Source organism: Amblyomma americanum, chromosome 8, assembly GCF_052857255.1.
Source record: "Amblyomma americanum isolate KBUSLIRL-KWMA chromosome 8, ASM5285725v1, whole genome shotgun sequence".
Lineage (NCBI taxonomy): Eukaryota > Metazoa > Arthropoda > Arachnida > Ixodida > Ixodidae > Amblyomma > Amblyomma americanum.
The window spans coordinates 71,976,490-71,997,717 of record NC_135504.1 but is presented as its reverse complement, the minus strand read 5'-3'; the positions used below and the strand labels follow the sequence as shown (position 1 = coordinate 71,997,717).

Below are 21,228 nucleotides of genomic sequence, written 5' to 3'. Positions count from 1 at the left end.
TTTTGCAGGCATTATAACCAGTGCTGAGAAGACAAGATGCTGGAAGAATGTTTTAAATCAACTGCAGTCAACCTATACGCAAATGCATATAGCTTATTGCTCACATTCTGTAGAAGAGTATATTCAGTGATCCAAAGGGGTGAAACTCTGCAGGAAAACCGAATCGGTCTTCATATCCAACGTCCCCAATCACTAAGGCCTAAATTACGAGCATTGTAGATGATGCAATATGTGGCATTGCACTTAAGCATACAGCAGTTGTCATGGTCAAAGCTACGTAGGCATATCATAAGCAAGACGCCTGTATTACTTTTTTTTATTGTCCGTTATCTTTCCTATCTTTTTCTATCGCGAACTAATGGTAATCCAGAGTAGTTTTTGCGTGTTGTTTGTTGTGCAGTCATTTCTAAAGCAAGCATTTTTGCATTGCTTCTTGCGGTACTGCAGTTTGTATTTTACTTACACTGCTTTTCTCTGCTTAATTTTGCAGGCTAATATCAATAAGCCAAGGGATATATGCTACCACAGAAAGAAATCTTCAATACCTTTCCTCATAGACTCAATGGCCTAATGTTCATAGTCTGTAAAATAGCTTGTTTACAGACCTCTGTGCATGGTGTATATGGACAAAATGTGGTGCATAATGCCCCTTCTATCGAGAGCTCAGATACTGGGGCATCAATGATGGTTATTGTTTGATACCATGGGCAGCATGGTCTAAGCATAAAGAAGGGTATACGTATTCAGGTCACCTTGTTATCATTTGATGGAGCACAGTGCATGCAGAACATTTTTTTTCCCATAATCTTTCAAGATATTTGCTGAAAGAATAAGATGCAGCAAAAGTAATACATTCTGTGCAATGAGTAGCCATTGAATGCATGTGCCTTTGGTCAACCATCCTTGAGATCTCGCTTCTTGTGCTAAAGGGCCTTCAGTTTTTGGAAATGTCTTGACTTTCTTGTCTTTCTTGTTACAATGTCATGCGAGTGCATTTCTCATTATTTTGTTCATTTAATCTGTTGTTTCTTGTTTTTTTTTGCTTCAATCATATTTGAGGCTTTATGGTCACAGCATCTCTGCCAAAGCTGCAGTAACAGCTTTTATTAGTGCTCAGCCAGATATTCGGTGTTGAATTTTAACCTTTTCTGTTTTACGTGATATTGAGTGAAAGCCGTAATTGGTTGATAATTGAAAGTACACATTATAATCTGTTTTATTGTGGTTGGACATAGATGTGTGTTGGTATTTTTGATGTGTCTTTCTGTTGATATTTTTCGTGATCAAATCACCTGTTGCAGATTGCTAAGGGGAGATGTGAGTCAAAAAGCGGCGATTTTCATTTAAAAAAATTCAATTTATTTTTTTTCACTGTGTCCATAACTTTTATCTCCTCTTTTACATATAAAAAGTTCAGAGCTGTAAATCACACAGAAATTATTAAAAAACTAGGTTAATGCTGTCTAATCAAACACTACATTTCTGTGCACACCATTTTATTTTGTATCATGCTGAGTCAGTATAGTGTTCTATATTTTGTTTGCAAAGGCCTTACACTTTTTTGAAAAAGAACTCTGGCTAATGTTTGTTTATTAATATTTCATAAAAACTTCTTATTCACATTCAATATTTGTAGACTCCTAATAATTGTGCATCTGGGTTGGTGGGAATTATTTCTTTGCCATGTTGCCATGTTTCTAGCATAAATCCAAAAAGTTTAAAGATTTACTTCCACTGGTCAGTTCTTCTCGACCGAAGGACCTAAACTCGGCATCCAGACGTGTTCTGAAAAATAAATGATTTTATTTGGTTAATACTAAATTTGGCGTTTGTTCCTTAGTTATAAACAAGCTCTGGCATCTTGGGCCCTAGGTTTTAATGAAAGTGCTCTGGTTTTGAAATGCAGGATCAGTCATGGCAGACCACAACTTTGGCGTGTTTCCTGGACAAAGTCCACCTGATGAAAAGCGCCTTCTCAACCACAGTGTGCCATCCACTAGTACAAGCGTGAATACTCACCGGGACAAGCCCACAGGCAAGCAGATTCACCAGTGCACCCACTGCGGCAACGTTTTCAAGAAGAGATCATACCTAGTGGAGCACATTCGCACCCACACAGGCGACCGCCCGTATCATTGCAGTGACTGTGATAGCACATTCGCTTATAAGAACAGCCTGGTCAGACACCTGCGCACCCATACGGATGATCGTCCATACTGTTGTGACCATTGTGGCAGCACATTTTCAGTAAAGAGCAGTTTGGACAGACACCAGCGCACGCATACGGGTGATCGACCGTACCGTTGTGACCACTGTGACAGAAAATTTTCAGTAAAGAGCAGTTTGGACAATCACCTGCGCACCCATACGGGTGATCGTCCGTACCGTTGTGACCACTGTGGCAGTGCATTTGTAGAAAGGAGCCACCTGGTAAAGCACATCCGCATCCACACTGGTGAGAAGCCATACCAGTGCCAGCTGTGCCCCATGGCATTTGCACTAAAGGGAACCCTTGTGGCACACGTGCGGTCCCACAAGGGTGAAAAACCATTCCAGTGTGACTCGTGCTCAAAGGCGTTCTCAGTTAAGTGGAATTTAAAACACCACAAAGAGACGAGGCACTAAAGGAATAAGAGTGTTCCCTGGTGCCCTTTGGAACACGTTTTGGTAGCTATCCTGTTGGCAACCAGATAACAGCATGCTAGCTAAGTGACCTATGAAAAGTGTTCTGTCCTAACATGGTACTCGATTACTGTCCCGAAACATGCGGGTTTGATCCCGGCTGCGACAGCCGCATTTCAGTGGAGGCGAAATGTTGAAGGCATGTGTACTGTGCAATGTCGGTGCATGTTTAAAGGACCCCAGGTGGTCGAAATTACCAGAGTCCTTAACTACAGCGTCGCTCATAGCGTGAGTCGCTTTGGGATGTTAAACTCCATAAACCAAATGATACCCTATGTCCGTAGTTAATTTAATTTCAAGCATTAATTTTTAATGCTGACACTACACTGGCACAGGGCTATTCCGTATCTTCTTTTGGAACCACTAGCCTACTGTGCTTCCAGACATGTGTGGAGTAGAGGTAATTGTGACACATAGGGATGACATCACTTCCCATTAAAGAAAGGTTTTCAGTGATAATGTATCCAGGATTTATACCTCGTGTTCTCAGCTTTCTGATGAAGATCAGAAGAAGAAAATCTGGCCTTATTATTTATTGAGATTTGTTGCCCTAAGCACACTTGTGTTAATTAAATGTTTTATCGTTTTTTAGATTCCTATTGCAGCAGCTCTATTTGCATAACGTCAAAAGAAAACATGCTGCTGTGTGATTTTTTCAGTGCGGCATTCTAGTTCTAGCAGAATGTATGAGAGAAGAGAACAAAAGATTGCATGGCTAGCTTTTTTTTTTAGGTTTTAAGAACTACTTTTTTTACCAAAAACATTGAAAGAGGTTCACTGCACTGGTATCACTTGTCAGATTGCTCTTTCTGTGCGGCGTGCAAATGGCATATTTTGTGGAATATCGTGGCCTATTTTCAGCCTTTTTGTCGGAGTAGCTGTAGTGCTGGAATTGTGCTTTGAGTTAGCTTCTTCGTAAGGCATACATATTACGGAAGCTAGCCTTGTTGCATTTTCTCAAGGTGTTTATGACAAGAAGGCTATTGGATTTGTCACCACTGATGCCAGTGTTGCTGTAATTTCTTTGATTCATCATAGGCTGTTCAGCCGATGTGCTTGTAGAAACAATCACTTCGTGGCAGCGAGAAGTCTATCGGTGTGTCTTCAGATTGCGTTTTATTTCTTCTTGTGTGTTCTTTGTTCCTTCGTATGAATATTTTGTTGCACCTGGTGTCAAAAAGTGGTCTCAACATTTTGGCTGTTTGCAGTGCTTTTTTCCTTTATTTGTGCTCTGTACTTTTAAAACTGAAAACCATTGGTACTCTTTGGTTTCCCATCTGTGTAGGTTTTAGTCCTCCCCATGATTTCTGGCATCACTAGCTGCATTAGTCAGCTCTGTGCCTGCAAGATTACCACTCTGTGTGGTTGCATTCCCTCACCACTGACACAACAGCGGACAGTTGGTTTGTTTGTTGGCTTGGAGAAAGATGCTTTCATTCGTCGCATCAGGAGTCGTTTACATGAGTTAGGATTGGTAACAATTGGATGGGCAGCAATTAGAACTGCCTACTTAAAAACTATTCCCTAAGTGGTTGCATTACTGTTGTCTGAAACACTTGTGGAGAAACACAGTGCGGCATTTCTAGAGTGCAGCTCTAATCTTGTTTGACATGTATGCTGGTCATAAAGGTTCATCTGGCATAATTGTCTTTCTTTTATCGGACAAGTTTAGCTCACAGTTGCGATGTATTGTTTGCAATAAAAATGGTTATGTGGCTTTTTCTTGCTGTACTGATGTTTCTCCACCAGGAAAAAAATGCATTTATTGCCAAGAAAATTGGATGAAAAATGTTCCCTCCACCTGATCCAAACTCAAGATATCAGGATCAAAACAGATCCGCCGTTTCTTTTCATAAGTGAATGGCAGTGTATCCTCAGCGATCCACATGAAAAAAATTTTCTTGGTGCACTGCATGTTTGCTTGCAAAGACGGCTGCTAGTAGTGACACCTATATTTCATGTCGGTAGAGTGTGGTGATGTATCTATTTGGGTCGGCTTCAAATTGTCTCATGTGTCCCTTTGGTGTGCTATTTCTTGTTTTCATCAGAATTATATATTTTTCAGCCTAAATAGTATGTTCATGCCCTAAGAAAGACAATTTGTTAGTTTTTCTGCGCAAAGCACTGGGTGTTTATTGCGGAAATGTGAGAAATTGTATACAAAGTGTCGTAATTGAAAACAGCAACGTAGATAAGCTGCGATTTGTAAAGTAAACATCCGAATTGTCAAGGAAGTAATTTCTTTTTCAAAAGTGCACATTACGCTTGACATTGAGAGTAAACAAATCGTTTTACAACTGCCCGCAAAATATGTACGCAGAAAAATGGCAAATGGCTTCCTACCACACTCACTGTTTTGTGAAATAATATTTACTGCATTCACTATGTGGCGTTAACAATCTAGCTTATTTGTAACTTGAAGGATTCGAAATTCAACTGAAACAAAGAAGTCACTGTTAGATGCTGCCCACTCTCTGCAAAAGCTATGAGTTCGCTTTATACGCAATCGTGCCCTTAACGTGTCGGAAGGTTAAAGTGTATTTTAGAGCGAGTTGCTATTCCACTTTGTAGCAGACAGGGATAAAAAATAGGAAACCGAGAGATACCAGATCATTATTGTGGCACTTTATGCTTCACCATTTTTCAATGTTTAAGCATCTCCCATTTCTGCTTGGCAAAATTTGAACAATGTTTCGGAAATTCCTCAATACTTTGTGCATTGCTTCCCATTCAGTTTCAAATAATTACTGTGGAAAAATTTATTCCCTGGAAAAAAAAAATCTGACAATGCTTGCCTGACATGCTGAGTACATTGTGACCAGTTTCCTACAATTTTCCAAATCATTCACTTCACATCCTTCTAGTCATCACCTTAACACTGTGTTATCTTTTGAGGCGAGATGTGCTATTCACACTATTCTTTAAGCTAAATAGAAGATCTGGTTATTTTTTCCGGGTATTGCTGTGGTATGAAAGGGGCTCCGAAACGTCTTCCGAGGAGAGCACATTAACGAGCTTAATCACTGCACTGTGTTGCCATGAAAACAAGAGCCAAATAATACTCTTCTACATGCAGCAGACGACCCACAATCACGCTTAAAAGTTGACGAGCCCTTCCCGGCGACTTTTTCATCCTAGCACCCTCCTGCGTCCCCCGCATCTGCGTAGACAAGGTGAGAGGTGGCCATTGGTTAGATTCTTGCAGACTTCAGGCAGCTACCGTGGCGGCGGCCAATAAGCCGCTTTGCTCCGGCGGGTCGGGAAGCCCTGCTCCCAGAGGGGGGTCGGCGAATGAGCGCCTACCTTCCAGCGTGCAAAAAGTGACGAGGAGAGGGAAAGGCGCCAAAATGGTGAAATTCGAATTTTAACTACGGATAACTCAGCCTCTACAAAGCGCATTTAAATATGCCTTGCTAAACACTATTCGTGAAGTGACGTGCTTCAATATCACATGCATGCCACAACTTTATTAGAGCACCCTTCACAGCCCCTTTAATACTTCTGTTTGGGTGAGTGGGTTCATTTCTAATAAGGTACGTACTTGCGCGAAGAGGACTGGATGCAACGAAGAAACACATTTGACTTGTTTCGCTCTGTACATGCCGTACATGTTTGTTCATAGTGTCCTGTCTTCCTGCTAGTATGTACCTTATTAGAGATGGTGTGGTATGCGATAAAACGTACATATTCATGCAAACTGTCGTGATGGCTAAGTGGCTGTGGCGTTTGGCTACCGAGTGCAATGTTGTGGAATAAAATCCTGGCTACTACGGCTGCTTTTCGACAGAAGTTGAATGCAAAGAAGTTATCTGTGTGGTGTCAATGCACATCAAAGAACCCCACGTGACAAATTATTTGAAACTAATAGGTACCATGTTTTGGCAGAAACGAAGCCTCACTGTTTCCCAGCTCCAAGATCCCAATTTGCAGCCACTGACCTTTAAAAGTGAGCTGCGGCCTAGGGCGGCTCTAGGCACTGATTTCCAATCATACTATGGGCCGCCGCGGCGGCTAAGTGGTTATGGCGCTCGGCTGCCGGACCGAAAGACGCGGGTTCGATCCCGGCGGCGACGGTCGAATTTCGATGGAGGCGAAATTCTAGAGGCCCGTGTACTGTGCGATGTCAGTGCACGTTAAAGAACCCCAGGTGGTCGAAATTTCCGGAGCCCTTCACTACGGCGTCTCTCATAGCCTGACTTGCTTTGGGACGTTAAACCCCGATAAACCAAACCATACTATAGGCTAGGTAGTTGTATGTTAAGCACAGTGCCTGTTTGCATATTTTTCTTGTCCAGATTCTTTCATATCTTTTGCTTCTTTTTGTAATGAATGGTCCCTTGTTTTTTTTATGTGTTGTCCAAAGTGCAGTCATATATAAAGGAAGCATATTAACATAGCTGCTTTGGGCATTACAGTTTATTTTACTTCCGCTGCTTTTGTTTGTTAATTTTGCAGGGTAATATCAACGAGCCAAGGAATATTTGCTACCAGAAGATTTTTGCTGAATTAATAAGGTGCAGTAAATGTAATACATTCTGTGCAATGATGAGCCATTGAATGGATGTATGTGTGGTGAAGCATCCTTGATCTCGCTTCTGGTGCTAAAGGGCTTTTAGTTTTTGGAAATGTCATGCCTTACTTGACTTTGTTGTTACAGTACCATGCACATTTCTGATAATTTTGTTTATTTTCTCTGCCGTTTCTTGTTCTTGCTTTAGTCATGTCTGAGGCTTTATGATGAAGTATCTCTACCAAAGCTACAGCAACAGCTTTTATTACTGTTCAAGCAGATTTTCGGTGTTGAACTTTAACCTGTTCTGTTTTACCTGCTCTTGAGCAAAAGCCATAATTGGTTGTAATTCAAAGTGCACATAGAAGTCTGATGATATTTTTTATGTGTATAACACTGCGGACACTAGCTGGCTAAAGAGTATCTGTTGCTACATGAGTTTAACTCAAACCTTGATGTCAATTCCATTTTTCGGTTTGTGTTAACAGCACGTGTCTGTTTGTGGAATGAACTGTAGTGTCGTCATCTTTACCTGTCATTTTTAAAAATCGTCCTTATCTTCATGTGTAATTTTTAAAAAGTTTGTGGCTGAGCATGGAAACTATGTTTGTCTATTACTAAGTGTATGTTAGTTTGGTATGTGACGAGGTATGAACCAGCTTTGAGATAGGAGGGTTTTGCGCTCTTACGGTCTGCCGGTAACGTGAGCTTTTTGCCAGCTGAAATGCGAACTGTATGCAGAATTCAAAGAAGGAAATTTACATCTATGCTCATTTTAATCCCTCCAGTCATAGTTCATTCATGTGTGCACGTTAATTTGTGTCTGTTTTTACTACTGCCGTGAATTTCTTTGCTGAAAATGGCTGCTACCTATATATATGGAACCCTTTGCAGCACGCTTTGAGAACCGTCTCATGCCAGTCATAAAATTAAGGAAAAAGTGTTTGATGTATGCCTCTTGTTTAATAATTCTTGTACTATGCGATGTCAGTGCACGTTACAGAACCCCAGGTGGTCGATAGTTCCGAAGCCCTTCACTAGAGCATCCCTGATAGCCTGAGTTGCTTTTGGATGTTAAACTCCCCTATACCACAAACCTTCTTCTTTAATAATATTAATAATAGCTCTGGCAAGAGTACTTCATACGTGCTTTCATTTGCTTGTTTTGATGCCTTAGTTCTAAAATGGTACTCTAGTGACAGGAATGAGTCAGAACGGTTTGAGGCCTTGAAGTTGTGTCAGATACAGACTTATGAGAGGATGTCGATATTGAAAATAAGGGTGGGAGTGTAAATATTCGAAATTTTTATATCGAATTGAACATGTTTGTTATTCGGCTCGTACTCAGTTCGAGAATTTAGTATCTGAGTTTTTATTTTCGAAAGTTTTGAAATATTTAGTTAGCAGGAATCGATTATTGTGCTGACTTTCATTAATCCATTCATGCCAGAACCAAAATATCTGGGCAAATTATCCAAAGATTAAGTTTAAGGTGTCGGGTAAACTGTACAAAGGCATTTGTTTCTGTCATTCATTGGGTCAACCGTTATCACGCGGGCATCGCTTGTCTTGGATGTTTAGCAAATTTCTGCAGGTGGGTTGGTCACATCACACGAGCTGAGAGCATGATGGGTTACCACCTGCTTCAAACTATCACAGAATCAGAACACATCTTTTAATCATCAGCAGCAGCAGTCTGACAACACCCGCTGCAGGCCAAAGGCCTCTCCCGTGTCTCTCCAATTATCCCTGTCCTTTGCCAGCTGTGCCCACTGTATGCCCGCAAACTTCTGAATCTCATCAGGCTGTCTAACTTTCTACCGCCCCATGCTACACTAACCATAGCCAAAAAAAAAAGGTTGGGAATTTTCTTTCGATCCAATTGGACATTGGAACTGGTTTCATTTGGATCGTCGAATTGGTTCTAGTTGTGTTTTAAGCCACCCGACCAATTGAACCTCACTGGATCCAACTGGACCAACAGATTGTACGAATCAGGTCCTAGCAGTTGTTGCATCCAGAAAATATTCCCAAAATATGCCTCACAACATGTGAGAAATACTTCTGCAACTTAACATATTATAATATGGAAAAGGAAAACTGATTTGTGAGGAATTTAGGGAAACATTGTGTATTTGTGGTTCTTCCAGTACGCCGAAACTGCACATTTGTCACGGGCTTATCACTGTTTGCACTGTGAGCCTCCCCACAAGGATTTACCGCAATTTTTTTTATCAGTGATGTGGGAGGGGGCGTTTTATAACTCAACCGTTGGATAAATCGGTAGTTTCTTCCAGTCCCTGGAAATTCAATTTAACTAGGTTTTGCTACCCATAATGTTACCTTTAATTGTTGCTTCATATGAATTCATTGATTTCATTTTGTTTCTCATGTTGCGTGATAACATCACCTGTGGCATACTTTTAAGTACTGTTTCTGTTAGCTTGGTCTCTTCTCATTTACATATAAAAAGGATCAGAGCTGGAAATCACGAAATTATTAAAAACCTGGGTTAATGCTGTCTAATCTTACAATATACACTTCTGTGCACACCATTTTATATTGTATAGTGCTGGGTCAATATAGTGTTTTATCTTTTGGTTGCAAAGGATATACACTTTTTTTTTTAAAAAGAAGTTTGTGCAATGTTTGCTTATTTATATCTTCTTAAAATTTTTTATTCATATTTGCAATTTAAATATTTGCAGACTCCTAATAATTGTACATCGAAGTTGCTGGGAATTATTTCTTTGCTATGTTTCCATGTCCGTTACGTAAATCCAAAAATTTTGAAGATTTACTTCCACTGGACAGTTCTCGACTGAAGGGCCTAGACTCTGCATACTAAATATGGTTTTTGTTCCCTAGTCGTAAGCAAGCTGTGGCATCTTGAGCCTGAGGTTTTGATGAAAGTGCTCTGGTTTTGAAATGCAGGATCAGTCATGGCAGAACACAACGTTGGCGTGTTTCCTGGACAAAGTCCAGCTGATGAAAAGCACCCTGCCAACCACAGTGTGCCATCCATTAGTACAAGCATGAGTACTCACCAGGACAAGCCCACAGGCAAGCAGATGCACCAGTGCACTCACTGCGGCATAATTTTCCAGGAGAGATCTGACCTCGTAGCGCATATTCGTACCCACACATGCGATCGCCCGTATCATTGCAGTAACTGTGATAGCGCGTTCGCAACAAGGAACACAAGCGATTGCGGGTCGGTGGGCTGGAAACGCTGATTGTCCCAAAAAAAAGTGACGTCACGCCTCTAACGTCATGGTCACGTGACTTTTAATGACGTCATGTCCGGTTGGGGACAGACACATTTTCCCTAGAGTTTTCTCAGAATTCCCCACGTTTGTGACAGCGTGCGTGGGATAAAGAAGCGCATCTTTACCTCCACCCCACCCAGTTCGACCACTTTGCCGAGCGGGGTGCAGTTGAAGAACCTTTGCCTAAATGCTCCCGCCATTCACGTTTACCCCCCGCCTACCCCCCCCTCCCCCACGACACTTTCCCGAACTCGGATGTTTTGTCGCCTTTTTTATTTTTATTTTTTGTGTTTGCATGCACAGTGCACATGTCTCTACTTAAGCAAACTGCGCCGCTGATTCCACATTGACTATTCCTGCCGAAGAGGCTCCAGGGAAGTGTCCTGCCATGTCTGCGCTTTATTCTGTTTTTTTTACTTGTTTTGGCCAGGGGCACGCGAGTACACGCTTCTCCGCGAATCCGCCGCCGTCTGTTTCTGTACTCGCCGCCGCTCTGCCTTGAGGGGCGACCAGTCTCCCCTCCCACTCCTCGTTTTCCTTTTCTTCTTTCTCTTTTTTTTCTGCACGCTCCCAGCGGCTTTTCGGTGGACAGGGTGCGACAGCGCGTATTCTTTTTCTATTTATTACTCTTTCTCCCTTTTCTAGTATTTTTCTTTTCTGTCCATCTTCTTTCCAGCACCCGATTGCTTGTTGCTATTTTCATGTGGCGGACATGTGTGCCAATTACAACTCCTCAAGAACGGGAGGAAGATCGCTGTAACTTCAATCTTGAGAAAGGACAGGCTCTGTCCGAAACGTCGACTCAAAATAAATCTGTCTAAATGAAGCGTCTCTCAACTTTGCATATATATATATATATATATATATATATATATATTTAGTTACCCTTGATGTAGTGTCTCTGTACACAAACATACCGCATGATGATGGCATCCGATTCTGGTCGCATCCTATGGAAAACACAAAAACGATGATGCTCCTAGCCAAATTAAGTACCATCGCTGCACTTACTGATCTGGTCCTCAAGCTCCACTTTTTTGAATTCAACAACTCCTTTTACCTACAAACGAGTGGTACCGCTATGGGAACAAAAATGGCCCCAAACTATGCCAACATATATATGCATAGCATTGAATCGGAGTTTATCCGCTCATACCCAACAAAAACGGCTTTTTACAAACGCTTCCTAGACAACATATTCATGGTATGGACGAAAACAGAGGACCAATTCATCCAGTTTATTTCAGCATTTAACAACGTACATCCAAACATCTTTTTCACACACCCTTACTCCACCAGTCAAATTAATTTCTTCGACGTCTCAATTCGAATGGAGAAGGGTACCTTAATCACCAGTGTCTATAGAAAGCCCACGGATAGGCAACAGTACCTTCATTAGAAGAGCTGCCACCCACGCCACTGCAAAACTTCAATTCCATATTCTCAAGCCATCAGATTCAAACGGACCTGCTCGCGACCAGAAGACTTCGAAAAAAATTCTAGCCGTATGTGGGAGGTTCTGAGGGACCAATGCTATCCGGCCTCCATTATTGATGATGCCGTTACGAAAGCGGAAGCAACAGATCGTAATGAAATGTTTGGGGATCCCCCATTAGCAACCGCAAATGAACACCGCTCTAATCTCGTCTTAACCTTCGCAAACAACCTTCCTAATGTCAACAAAACTCTAAAAAAAAACATTTCAACATAATCGAACAAAACGATCGACTGTCAAAAATTTTTCAAACAGTTCTACAGGTTACCTACAGACCACCAAAAAACATGCAGGAAGAATCGCTGTCAAGTTTGCCAGCACATGCGGACAACAACACTAGCTCAAAGCACACACTCTAACTTCAAACACTCCATCCGTGAAAACTTGAACTGTGACAGTAGTAACGTAGTATGCATGCTCGAGTGTGGCGATTGTCAGATGCAATACATTGGCCAAACAGAGAATTCCTTCCGAATTAGATTCAACAACCACCGCGCGCACACCAGATCTCTTTCTCAGGCTCCTCCCCCTGTCGAAACATCTTTCCCAGGAAGGTCACGAGTTTCACAAACTAAAAGTTACGCTGCTACAGAGCGGCTTCCAAAATGCCCGTGAGCGTGAGCAACGAGAGTCATACTTTATATATCAGTTTAATACTGTGGAGGCCGGTATGAATGAAAACCCTGGTACTCTCTCCACACTTCAGAGATCATAGTCCTAGCCCTACTGAAATTCACAGCACCCGGACTGCATCGCCTGAGGTCATGCCAATTTGCGTGCTTGCTTCCACATGCCGCCCTTCTCCTCCCCCTGCCAGTCTTTCTTGCTCATGACCAGAGAAAACAGTTATAAGAGCAAAGCATATTGCCTATTCCCCCCCTCAACTTTTTATATTTTTTATATATTTTATTTATTTCTTTTTTCCTGCTTTGCAGATAATAGAGCGTGATGCTCCATATAGGGCAGTAACCCATTGCAATAACGCACACTTGGGCGATTTCGCGCCTTCGTTCCCCGTTTTCTTTCTGTTACTCTCCCCTCTCTCTCAGTTTTTAGGAAGGAGCCCTCTTTTTGTCTCCGCGACGGAAGGTGGGCGGAGGCACCTTCGACGCATCTTCGCGTTTCGTAACCTCACTTAATTGAGGTCTCCTTCGTTTTAAAATTGCGCTCGTGGCGGGAGGCGTTCCGGAACGACGCTGACCTCCGACGCCGCGCGATTGCAGAAGCATCTATAGCTTTGCGCCGGGATGCAGGAAACTCAGGCGCCAGACGCCTCTAAGTAGGTAGAAAACAGTGCCTTCCACTGGTTCCATGGTATTGGTGGCTGATCCGGGGTTTGCAGGAATGTACGAGGGGGCGTAAGATCCCGTGAAACTCATAGTAAAGGTTTACCTCGTCGGCACGCTGTTGTATTGTAGATGCAAGATCGAACGACACACCGGAGCGAGCGATGTCATGCTGAGGCCAAGTTCCCTCCGACCCCCCCCTCCCCCCTCTACTTTTCCTGCGTCACGTATACGCGGTGTCAAGCAACATGCATGTGACTAAAACTGAAACTCTGAAGAAGCGAAACTGAAAGTAAGAGAATTGAATTTGAAAATAAGAGAAGAGAAACTGAAACTGCCGCACAGTTCATTACCTGATGGACACAACAGTATCATGTATTGCTTAACGTCTTCATAAAACCACTGTTTGTTCGTCTATAACATTAGCAGCATTAGCATATGTTTGCTATTAATGACACCCAGGTAATGAACATGATTTACCAACTTAAGTAGTGTTGGTTCTGGTGTAACGCACGAATAATTTATAGACATGCCTTTGTGTATACGCCAGAAATTAAATTGTGAAGCAAGCCTTAAAACTGCCTGTGCATTTCTCAAAAAAAAGGAAAAAAAATTATCTTGCTTTCATAGCATGCGTGTCATCTATATCAGATGTGATTGTAATCTTGAGCTATGACTTGAAATGACCCATGCTGGCTGCCATGAAAAATCACTTTTTTAATTGTTCAGCAAACCTCATAACTCATTTATGTCACGAAAGGAATGAAATGCTTCACTTATGTCTCATTGCTTTGGTACAGTCATGGTTCATTATGCAATGTAAAATCTGATTTAGGAATATTTTGTTACTTGTCGCATGGTTTGTTCCTGAAATTCAGCACATTCGCCAGTGTTGCGTTCCCGCGTGGTTTTCTTTTTTGTTAATTGAGTACAGATGAAAGGCCACCGGATTCTTCGCCGATCGCCCAGTGTGGGTATGTGCGATCTTTTGATAGGCTAACAACAACAGCAACATTGGCCAGGCTATCAGCTTCCGCAAGTTAGGTTCACGTAAGCTCCGCTTCAGGTTGATCTGATCTCCTTGCAACGAGTTGCTGATACGCAGGCTGACCCCGTCTTCTATTACGACCATATTTACCCGTTCCATGCGAAACATATGCCCGCAAATATCCTAAATGGTCTTCTTTCAGAACACCTACACAATTTTTCTCATCATACTGTTCTCTCCACTGATGCCTCCGGCAGCTGTCAGAAGGCGGCGATTGGGATATATTCGCAGGATCTGGCTTGGAGCTATTCCGTTCGTATCCCTGATTATACTTCTAAATTCTTCGTAGAGTTTTTGGCTATTGGTTTGGTTCTTCTCAAAATTCCCAGACATGTAGCACGGGTTCATATTCTTGCAGACTGCCTTTCAGTTTTAGGCTCTCTCCAAAACTCCGGAAAATCTTTATTGAATCGGCCGCTTAGGTTTTTTGTTCCGTGCACAGTGCGTGAGATCCGCTTTGTCCGGGTACCTGCAGGCATTCGGGTGTCTATTTTAACGAGGTGGATGATTTATTGGCAAGGTCAGCTCTCAGCGCTCCTGTAATCTTAATCTATCCCGTCCCTCACCTCATTCTGTTGGAAACTTCACGTTTCCAGTGCTTCCAACATATTTCAGCCAGCTTGAGTGATCCGTTGCTCAATACCGTAGATTTTCACCACTTAAAGTACCCATGGGATGTCCGGTGGTGTAAATCAAGGCATTTTGAGGTGTAATGACGCTTCTGCGATGCAGAATCCCTCACTTAAATTTGTACTTACGCAGATACGGGTTCCCTGCGACAAACCTTTTTGTCTCATGTGGGCAAGGTGAAACATTAGACCATTTTCTCCTCTCTTGCCGGCGGTTGTTCAAGGAAATCAGTATTTGGAGGTCCCTCTTCCAGTCTCTTCCAGTTCTTCTCTCGTTCGGTGCGAGCGCCAAGGAATTCCCGTTAAGCAGTGTTTGTGGCTACCTTCATGATTACATAAGTGCAACTGATCGGTTACCTTGTTAGCTGTATACAAAATTCTGTCTCATGTCCGAAATGCTTGGTTCTATTCCTGGTAATTCATATTTCTTAAATTTAATTGAATTTTCCTATCTTTATCTTGATTCAGTTTTCTACGCCGCCGCCTCACGACTTTTTTCCCGTGCAAATACTTCATTGGCAAATCTCCACTGTACCTTGGCCAATTCCCCCGCGTGGGTATGTGCCATATTTACTGAGGTGAAGAAGAAGAGTGTGGACTACAAATACTATCTGTACTTGTGCTCTATGTGTTTTTTTTTTGTCAGTTTGCAATGTAAGCCATTACTAGGTGGAAAGGCATGCACGTAATGGACATACCCTGTGCACATGAATGCGGAAAGCTGGCCATGGTTGTCCAAGCATTGCCAACAAAGCAACGGGACCTTCAAGAAACAGGATAGAGTTGTGACCCCTCACATGCAATGATTTTCATACAATTTGAAAATGTGGCAATTTACAGCAGTCCCGTGGTTATATTGTTGCAAAACAAGCCAGCTCATTTAGGCGGAAACATTTTTAGAGGCTGCCAAAAAGGAACATGTCAAAAAGTTACACATAGCATCCTGTTTCATTGATGTTGTTTATATGTGTGGTAAACGATATGAACAAGCATCTCTTTGTTGGTTAACTGCTTTGCTATCCACGCACTGTCATGCAGTACATACACAATCACAGTTCAGTGACTGCAGAGCAGTCTGCAACCAGTAACTTGCAACTATACTATGCAGGAAGCTTCTTTGCACGGTATTTGTTATATTTATCGAACGATGAGATGGAATTGGTATGGCTATTTCTACACAGTGCATTTCCTAAAGACTCCTTTCTGGCATACTGTACTTTTTACCCAAAAGGCTTCCCACAGAGTCATTTAAATTGCTACGTATAAAGATGTTTGTAGCAGGTGTGTGAGCCCGAACAAAAATAAATGTTTTAATTTTCCTTAATTCTTCAGTATTCCTGATTATCACGACATGGGCATCTATATGTTGGTACAACTTTTTTCAGGCATTACAACTGATGTACCGATGTGTTTGGTACTAATTCATCTTCAGACCTTTCATGTCTGTTGGGTAAAAAAAAACACGAAATAATAGTTGGCTGCATTAGTTTTCACTGAGATAACTAGCATCACACAGCATGCTCTTGAAATTCCTCTAGCTGTCTGTAATTGGCTTCATTGTATAGCTTCATACTTGTTTAATTTAAACTCTGCACACTGCTCTTTTCACCGCACATGGCGACATGGCACGCGGAGCCCCATGGGAATGGGCGAGGAGGATTCAGAGGTCGGCTGCTACTTCCCTGGAATCCAAACACAGCTATAGGCACCTGCAAGTCACGGTTAATTTAGGAAAGGCAGCTTTCCCCACGAAAGGTCCGTGGAAGGGGAGGCCATCAACCCCCTTCCCCTCCCCCTCCCCTCCTGAAGCAGAGGAAAGATCCCACCAATAGTTTCCTAGAGAGGTCCTTTTTTTCCCTGCGGTGAACGAGGGGTCAAACGACAGGCCCAAGCAGTGTGAGGCAACGTTCTCTGTTCATTCTAGAGACGCAAGCTTACACTGCAAAATGAAACCTTGTCTTTCTCTTCCAAATGCAATTTCATTTCATTTTTACAAGATGCAAGTTACATACTACAGAGATGCAAGGGCTAAAAGCTGCTAAAAAGCAGCTTGACTGGGCCCAAGCGCCTCTGAAATGGCAGTACACGACAAACGCACTTCAAGAAAAAAAAAAAATGTTTACATATACGTATAAAAAGCATTAAAAAATGTTTACGTGCTCTTAACGCAGCGCTATCCACGTTCTTTTATTGATGACGCCATAAGCAGAGCTTCAAATCTGAACCGTAGTCTAATACTCCAGGGGCACCGAAGAGATAACCGAAATGATTACACTACAAACCTTATTCTCACATTTAACAGTAACGCACCGAACATAAACAGAATTCTTAATAAGCACTTTAATATTCCCCAGCAAAGTCAACGACTATCGAAAATATTTACATGCGCACCCCGCGTGATTTACAGGCGTGCCAAAAACATTCAGAACCATCTAGTCCACTCCAAGGAACACAAAACCCCAAAATATGGATGCCAGCCCTGTAGTAAAGACAAGGCGGATTTAAAGTGGTGGCGAAGGCTGGGCCGAAAAGTGGTTTAGCGCAACTGCAGCACAACCAGAGGATGGGGGGCAAAACACTCATATAAAGAAATGATAAAGCTACAAAATTGGAATGTAATCTGCCAATAGAAAAGAAAAAATATATTAGCACCTTGTTTTATGAAAGAGGTAAGTCATTTTATTAAAACCTGGCAAATTTTGTATTTTTGCAACACTCTTGACCTGCCCCCTATTCATGAGTGTGCGGTGCATTACAGCGCGTCTTTGCAGGCCTTGTTTCGATACCCGGCTAACCCGGCCACGCCAGTGTCTGGAAGTGTTGCTGCCTTTCTATGCTGCCCCTCCTTTACCAGTCACTTTCATTGCGTTCCCAATTGCACATTAACAAGGCCATAACTAGCAGGAACTCGAGCACACAAGGCGAGCAAATTTTACTGGCAAAGGTTGGGGCGCGCTGAAAGGCAGCAACCTTCGAGAGGTACGGGCTCGAAAACGCGGATTCTACAGAAAAACCGCTTTATAATTCGCGCCAAAGCATACGTATGCGTGACGTCATTCTACGTCACGTTTGCGTAGTTTGCTTCCAAAATCCAGGGGGCGCTGGAGTGCCCACGAGCCGCCATTTTTTGGACCAATGGGCGTTTATGGAGCCTTCGCTACCAGTGTACATCTACCTTGGTAAAGATCGCTGCAAAGTTTGCAAGCACATGAAGACTACATGTTCCGCAACTAGTACGAGGTCAGTTTTTCAGCATTCAATCAACGGCAAGTTTGACTGCGACTCATCAAACATTATTTACCTTCTTGAATACACTGTGTGTAACCAGCAATACATAGGAGAGACAAACACTGCATTCAGCATTCGATTTAACAACCACCGATCACACACCGAGTCTCTCCCCAATATTCCCCTATCCAAGCATGTAAACTCAGAACGACACCCATTTGACCAACTAAAAGTAACAATTATTCAAGGGCGCTTCAAAAATAGGCGAGAACGTGAACAACGTGAATTCTATTTTATCCGCAAGTTTAATACTATTCAAGAATGTCTTAACGAAAAGTCTGGTATCCTTTCTTTTATTCACGCCCTCCAAACAAAATAATACTGCACCTCTCGTTAATTGGCTAACTCAGATATACTCTTTATAACTCCTAATGTATATCCCAGGCAGTCATACCCCTCCTTACTTACACTATCCTGCCTCGTGTAGTATTAATAAGCTTTGACGTTCTTTCCTTACTTTTTTCCGACAATTTGAAATCTTCATACACAGCTAGCCCAGCCCTCCTCCACTACAACCAAGTATTCCCGACGAAGTCGGTTGAACGACCCGCCCAGGGAGAGGGGTGCACCGTTCAGTGAAACCCAGACCCCCTGAGTAAGTTCTTACACATGTGCTCGTTAACGTAGCCCACTCCTTCCTTAACGTTCTAGCCCTCGGCTCACCGGAAATTAGTAAGACCCCCCCAAAAGGCGCCTGGTTTGGCCTGTTCGTCGCTGCCAGTGTCATTTGCGCAGTGGCGCCTCTGGCCACGCATCTGCAGCGGCGCCCATCTTTGTGTTTGTGCATTTTGTTTGTGTCTTGTTTGCACGTTTTGCTTTCGTACGCCTGTCGTTGCCGCGCTGCCCATATCGCGGGCACTGTCTTCCTCTCCTTTTCTCTCGTTTCGCCATCTCCTTTTTTTACCCCGTCCTTCTTTACTATAATAGTTCCCCACTTTTTTCTCTTTTCTTTCTATTTCTTGCTGCCTGCCCCAATCTTGTCCCTGTCTGCTCCCCGCACCCCTATCTTTATTGTTTTACTTTTTTATTCAATTTTTTGAACTGTTGTTGCTATTTGCTTGTTACACTCCTTTTGCCCTCCTCTGAAGCTCACAAACTTAAAACGTCCATTTGACGCGAGACCACTACAGTCCTGAAGAAGACCGCACCGCGGTCGAAACGTTGATAAATAAATGTGTCGCTGTAGAAGTGCCCACTTCTCTAAAATCTCTCTCTATATATATTAGAACAACCACAAAAACAACGAAGCAAGTGACATATAGATTCGATGCAATGAAAACAATGAGCATGTATGTTCACTAACAATAGTTTACATACGCATGAAAACAAAGAGAAGACCCGAGAAAAATAAAGAGAAAAGAAACACTCAATAGGCATACATGGCACCGGCAGACAACAAAGGAACATTAAATGCAACCTGGCTATATATTAACAAAATACATTTTTAACTCGCTTGGTTTAACACTATCCAAAACTTTGTGCTTATTAAGAGTGGTCGGTAAATTGTGTTCAAGCGTTTGTAGTTTATAATTATTTCGAAAATATGGAATATACCAGAGATCGGTATTTCAGGTGTAGAGTCGATTCGAAGCGGTCCTTAAATGTGTAGTACGTATTAAGAAATCTCTATAAGCAGGAGAAGAATGGTAAAGGAACCTCAAAATGCGAAAAACATATATATGTTCAAAACGAATGACGTTATAATTTCTAAAAGCAGTTTGCGTTGGAGAGACAGATAAGGAAGGTTTGCAATGTAGCGGATCATTTTCTTCTGCAGAACCTGTATTTTTATCACATTTGTTTTTGTGGTGTTGCCCAAACAGAGCTACGGAACCGAAAAGAGCATGATAAATTTGAATTTTCACGTGAGTGGGAAGGAGCCATGGACATCATGTTAGAACACCTGCTACTGAAGAGAGCTTTTTGCAAATATTTTCCACATGTCGATCCCACCTGAGATGCGACGAGAAAGTAACTTCAAGGATTTTGTGGCTGTCTACAATTTGAATATCTTGACCTGCGTATTTAGGAGCGCGTTGTAGTTCGACTGGCTTGTTCCTTGCACGGAAAATCATTACCTTAGTCTTTGTAGGGTTTATTTGGAGGCAATTAGAAGAGGACCAGTTCTCTAGTTTCGTAAGGATTACGTTGCACTCTTCAATTAACTTGTTTATGTCGTGACCAGGGATTAGTAAACTGCTATCATCGGCGTATATAATAAATTTCGCTTTGTCATAAATATGCACAATGTCATTTATATAGATGTTAAAAAGCATCGGGCCCAGAATGCTGCCTTGAGGCACACCATTTCGTACCGTCAGAAAAAAAGACTGATGGTTGTGGATATAGACAGATTGTTTTCGATTTTGCAGGTATGATTTCATGAGGTCTAAAGGTGTTCCATGAACTCCGTTTTGAGAAAGTTTATGAGTTAAAATTTGATGGTTTAGGGAATCGAAAGCCTTACTAAAATCAATGAAGAGTCCGACAGTGAGAATACCTGCTTCAGTGTTTTGCAGGATACATTCCTTAAGTGATAACAAAGCCGTTTCCGTCGACTTTCCTCTTCGGAAGCCAAATTGAGCATCAGACAGGATTTGTTTTGGATTAAAAAAGTTCACTACACGGGAAAAGATTACTTTTTCCAAGCCCTTTGAAAAGACTGGAATCACAGATATTGGTCTGTAATTGGACACTACATCTTTATCTCCCCCTTTAAACACAACTGTCACTCTTGCTTTCTTCATTTATTCCGAGTAAACTCCCGTTTCAATTAACAAATTGAAGATGTATGCAAGCACAGGTGCAATATATGATAGTACATATTTGACTGGTTTTATCTGAATATTGTCAACATCTAAGGCTTTGCTATTATTCAAATTCATAAAGGTCTCATTGGTGGGCTCAAGGAAAAGGCTTTCGAAAGGGCTACAAGATGAAGGAACTTCTGGTAGATGCATCATAGGTAAATGGGTGGTTAAAAAATTGCTGTTTAAATGGCCAGCAAGAGCCTGACCGGAT

The 21,228-nt window shown here is 42.1% G+C and overlaps 1 pseudogene; it reads left to right on the top strand.

Moving 5' to 3' along the window:
* The first annotated feature begins 2,203 nt into the window (after positions 1-2,203).
* Positions 2,204-21,228, top strand: part of LOC144102492 (uncharacterized) — a 108,706-nt pseudogene continuing 89,681 nt past the window's right edge.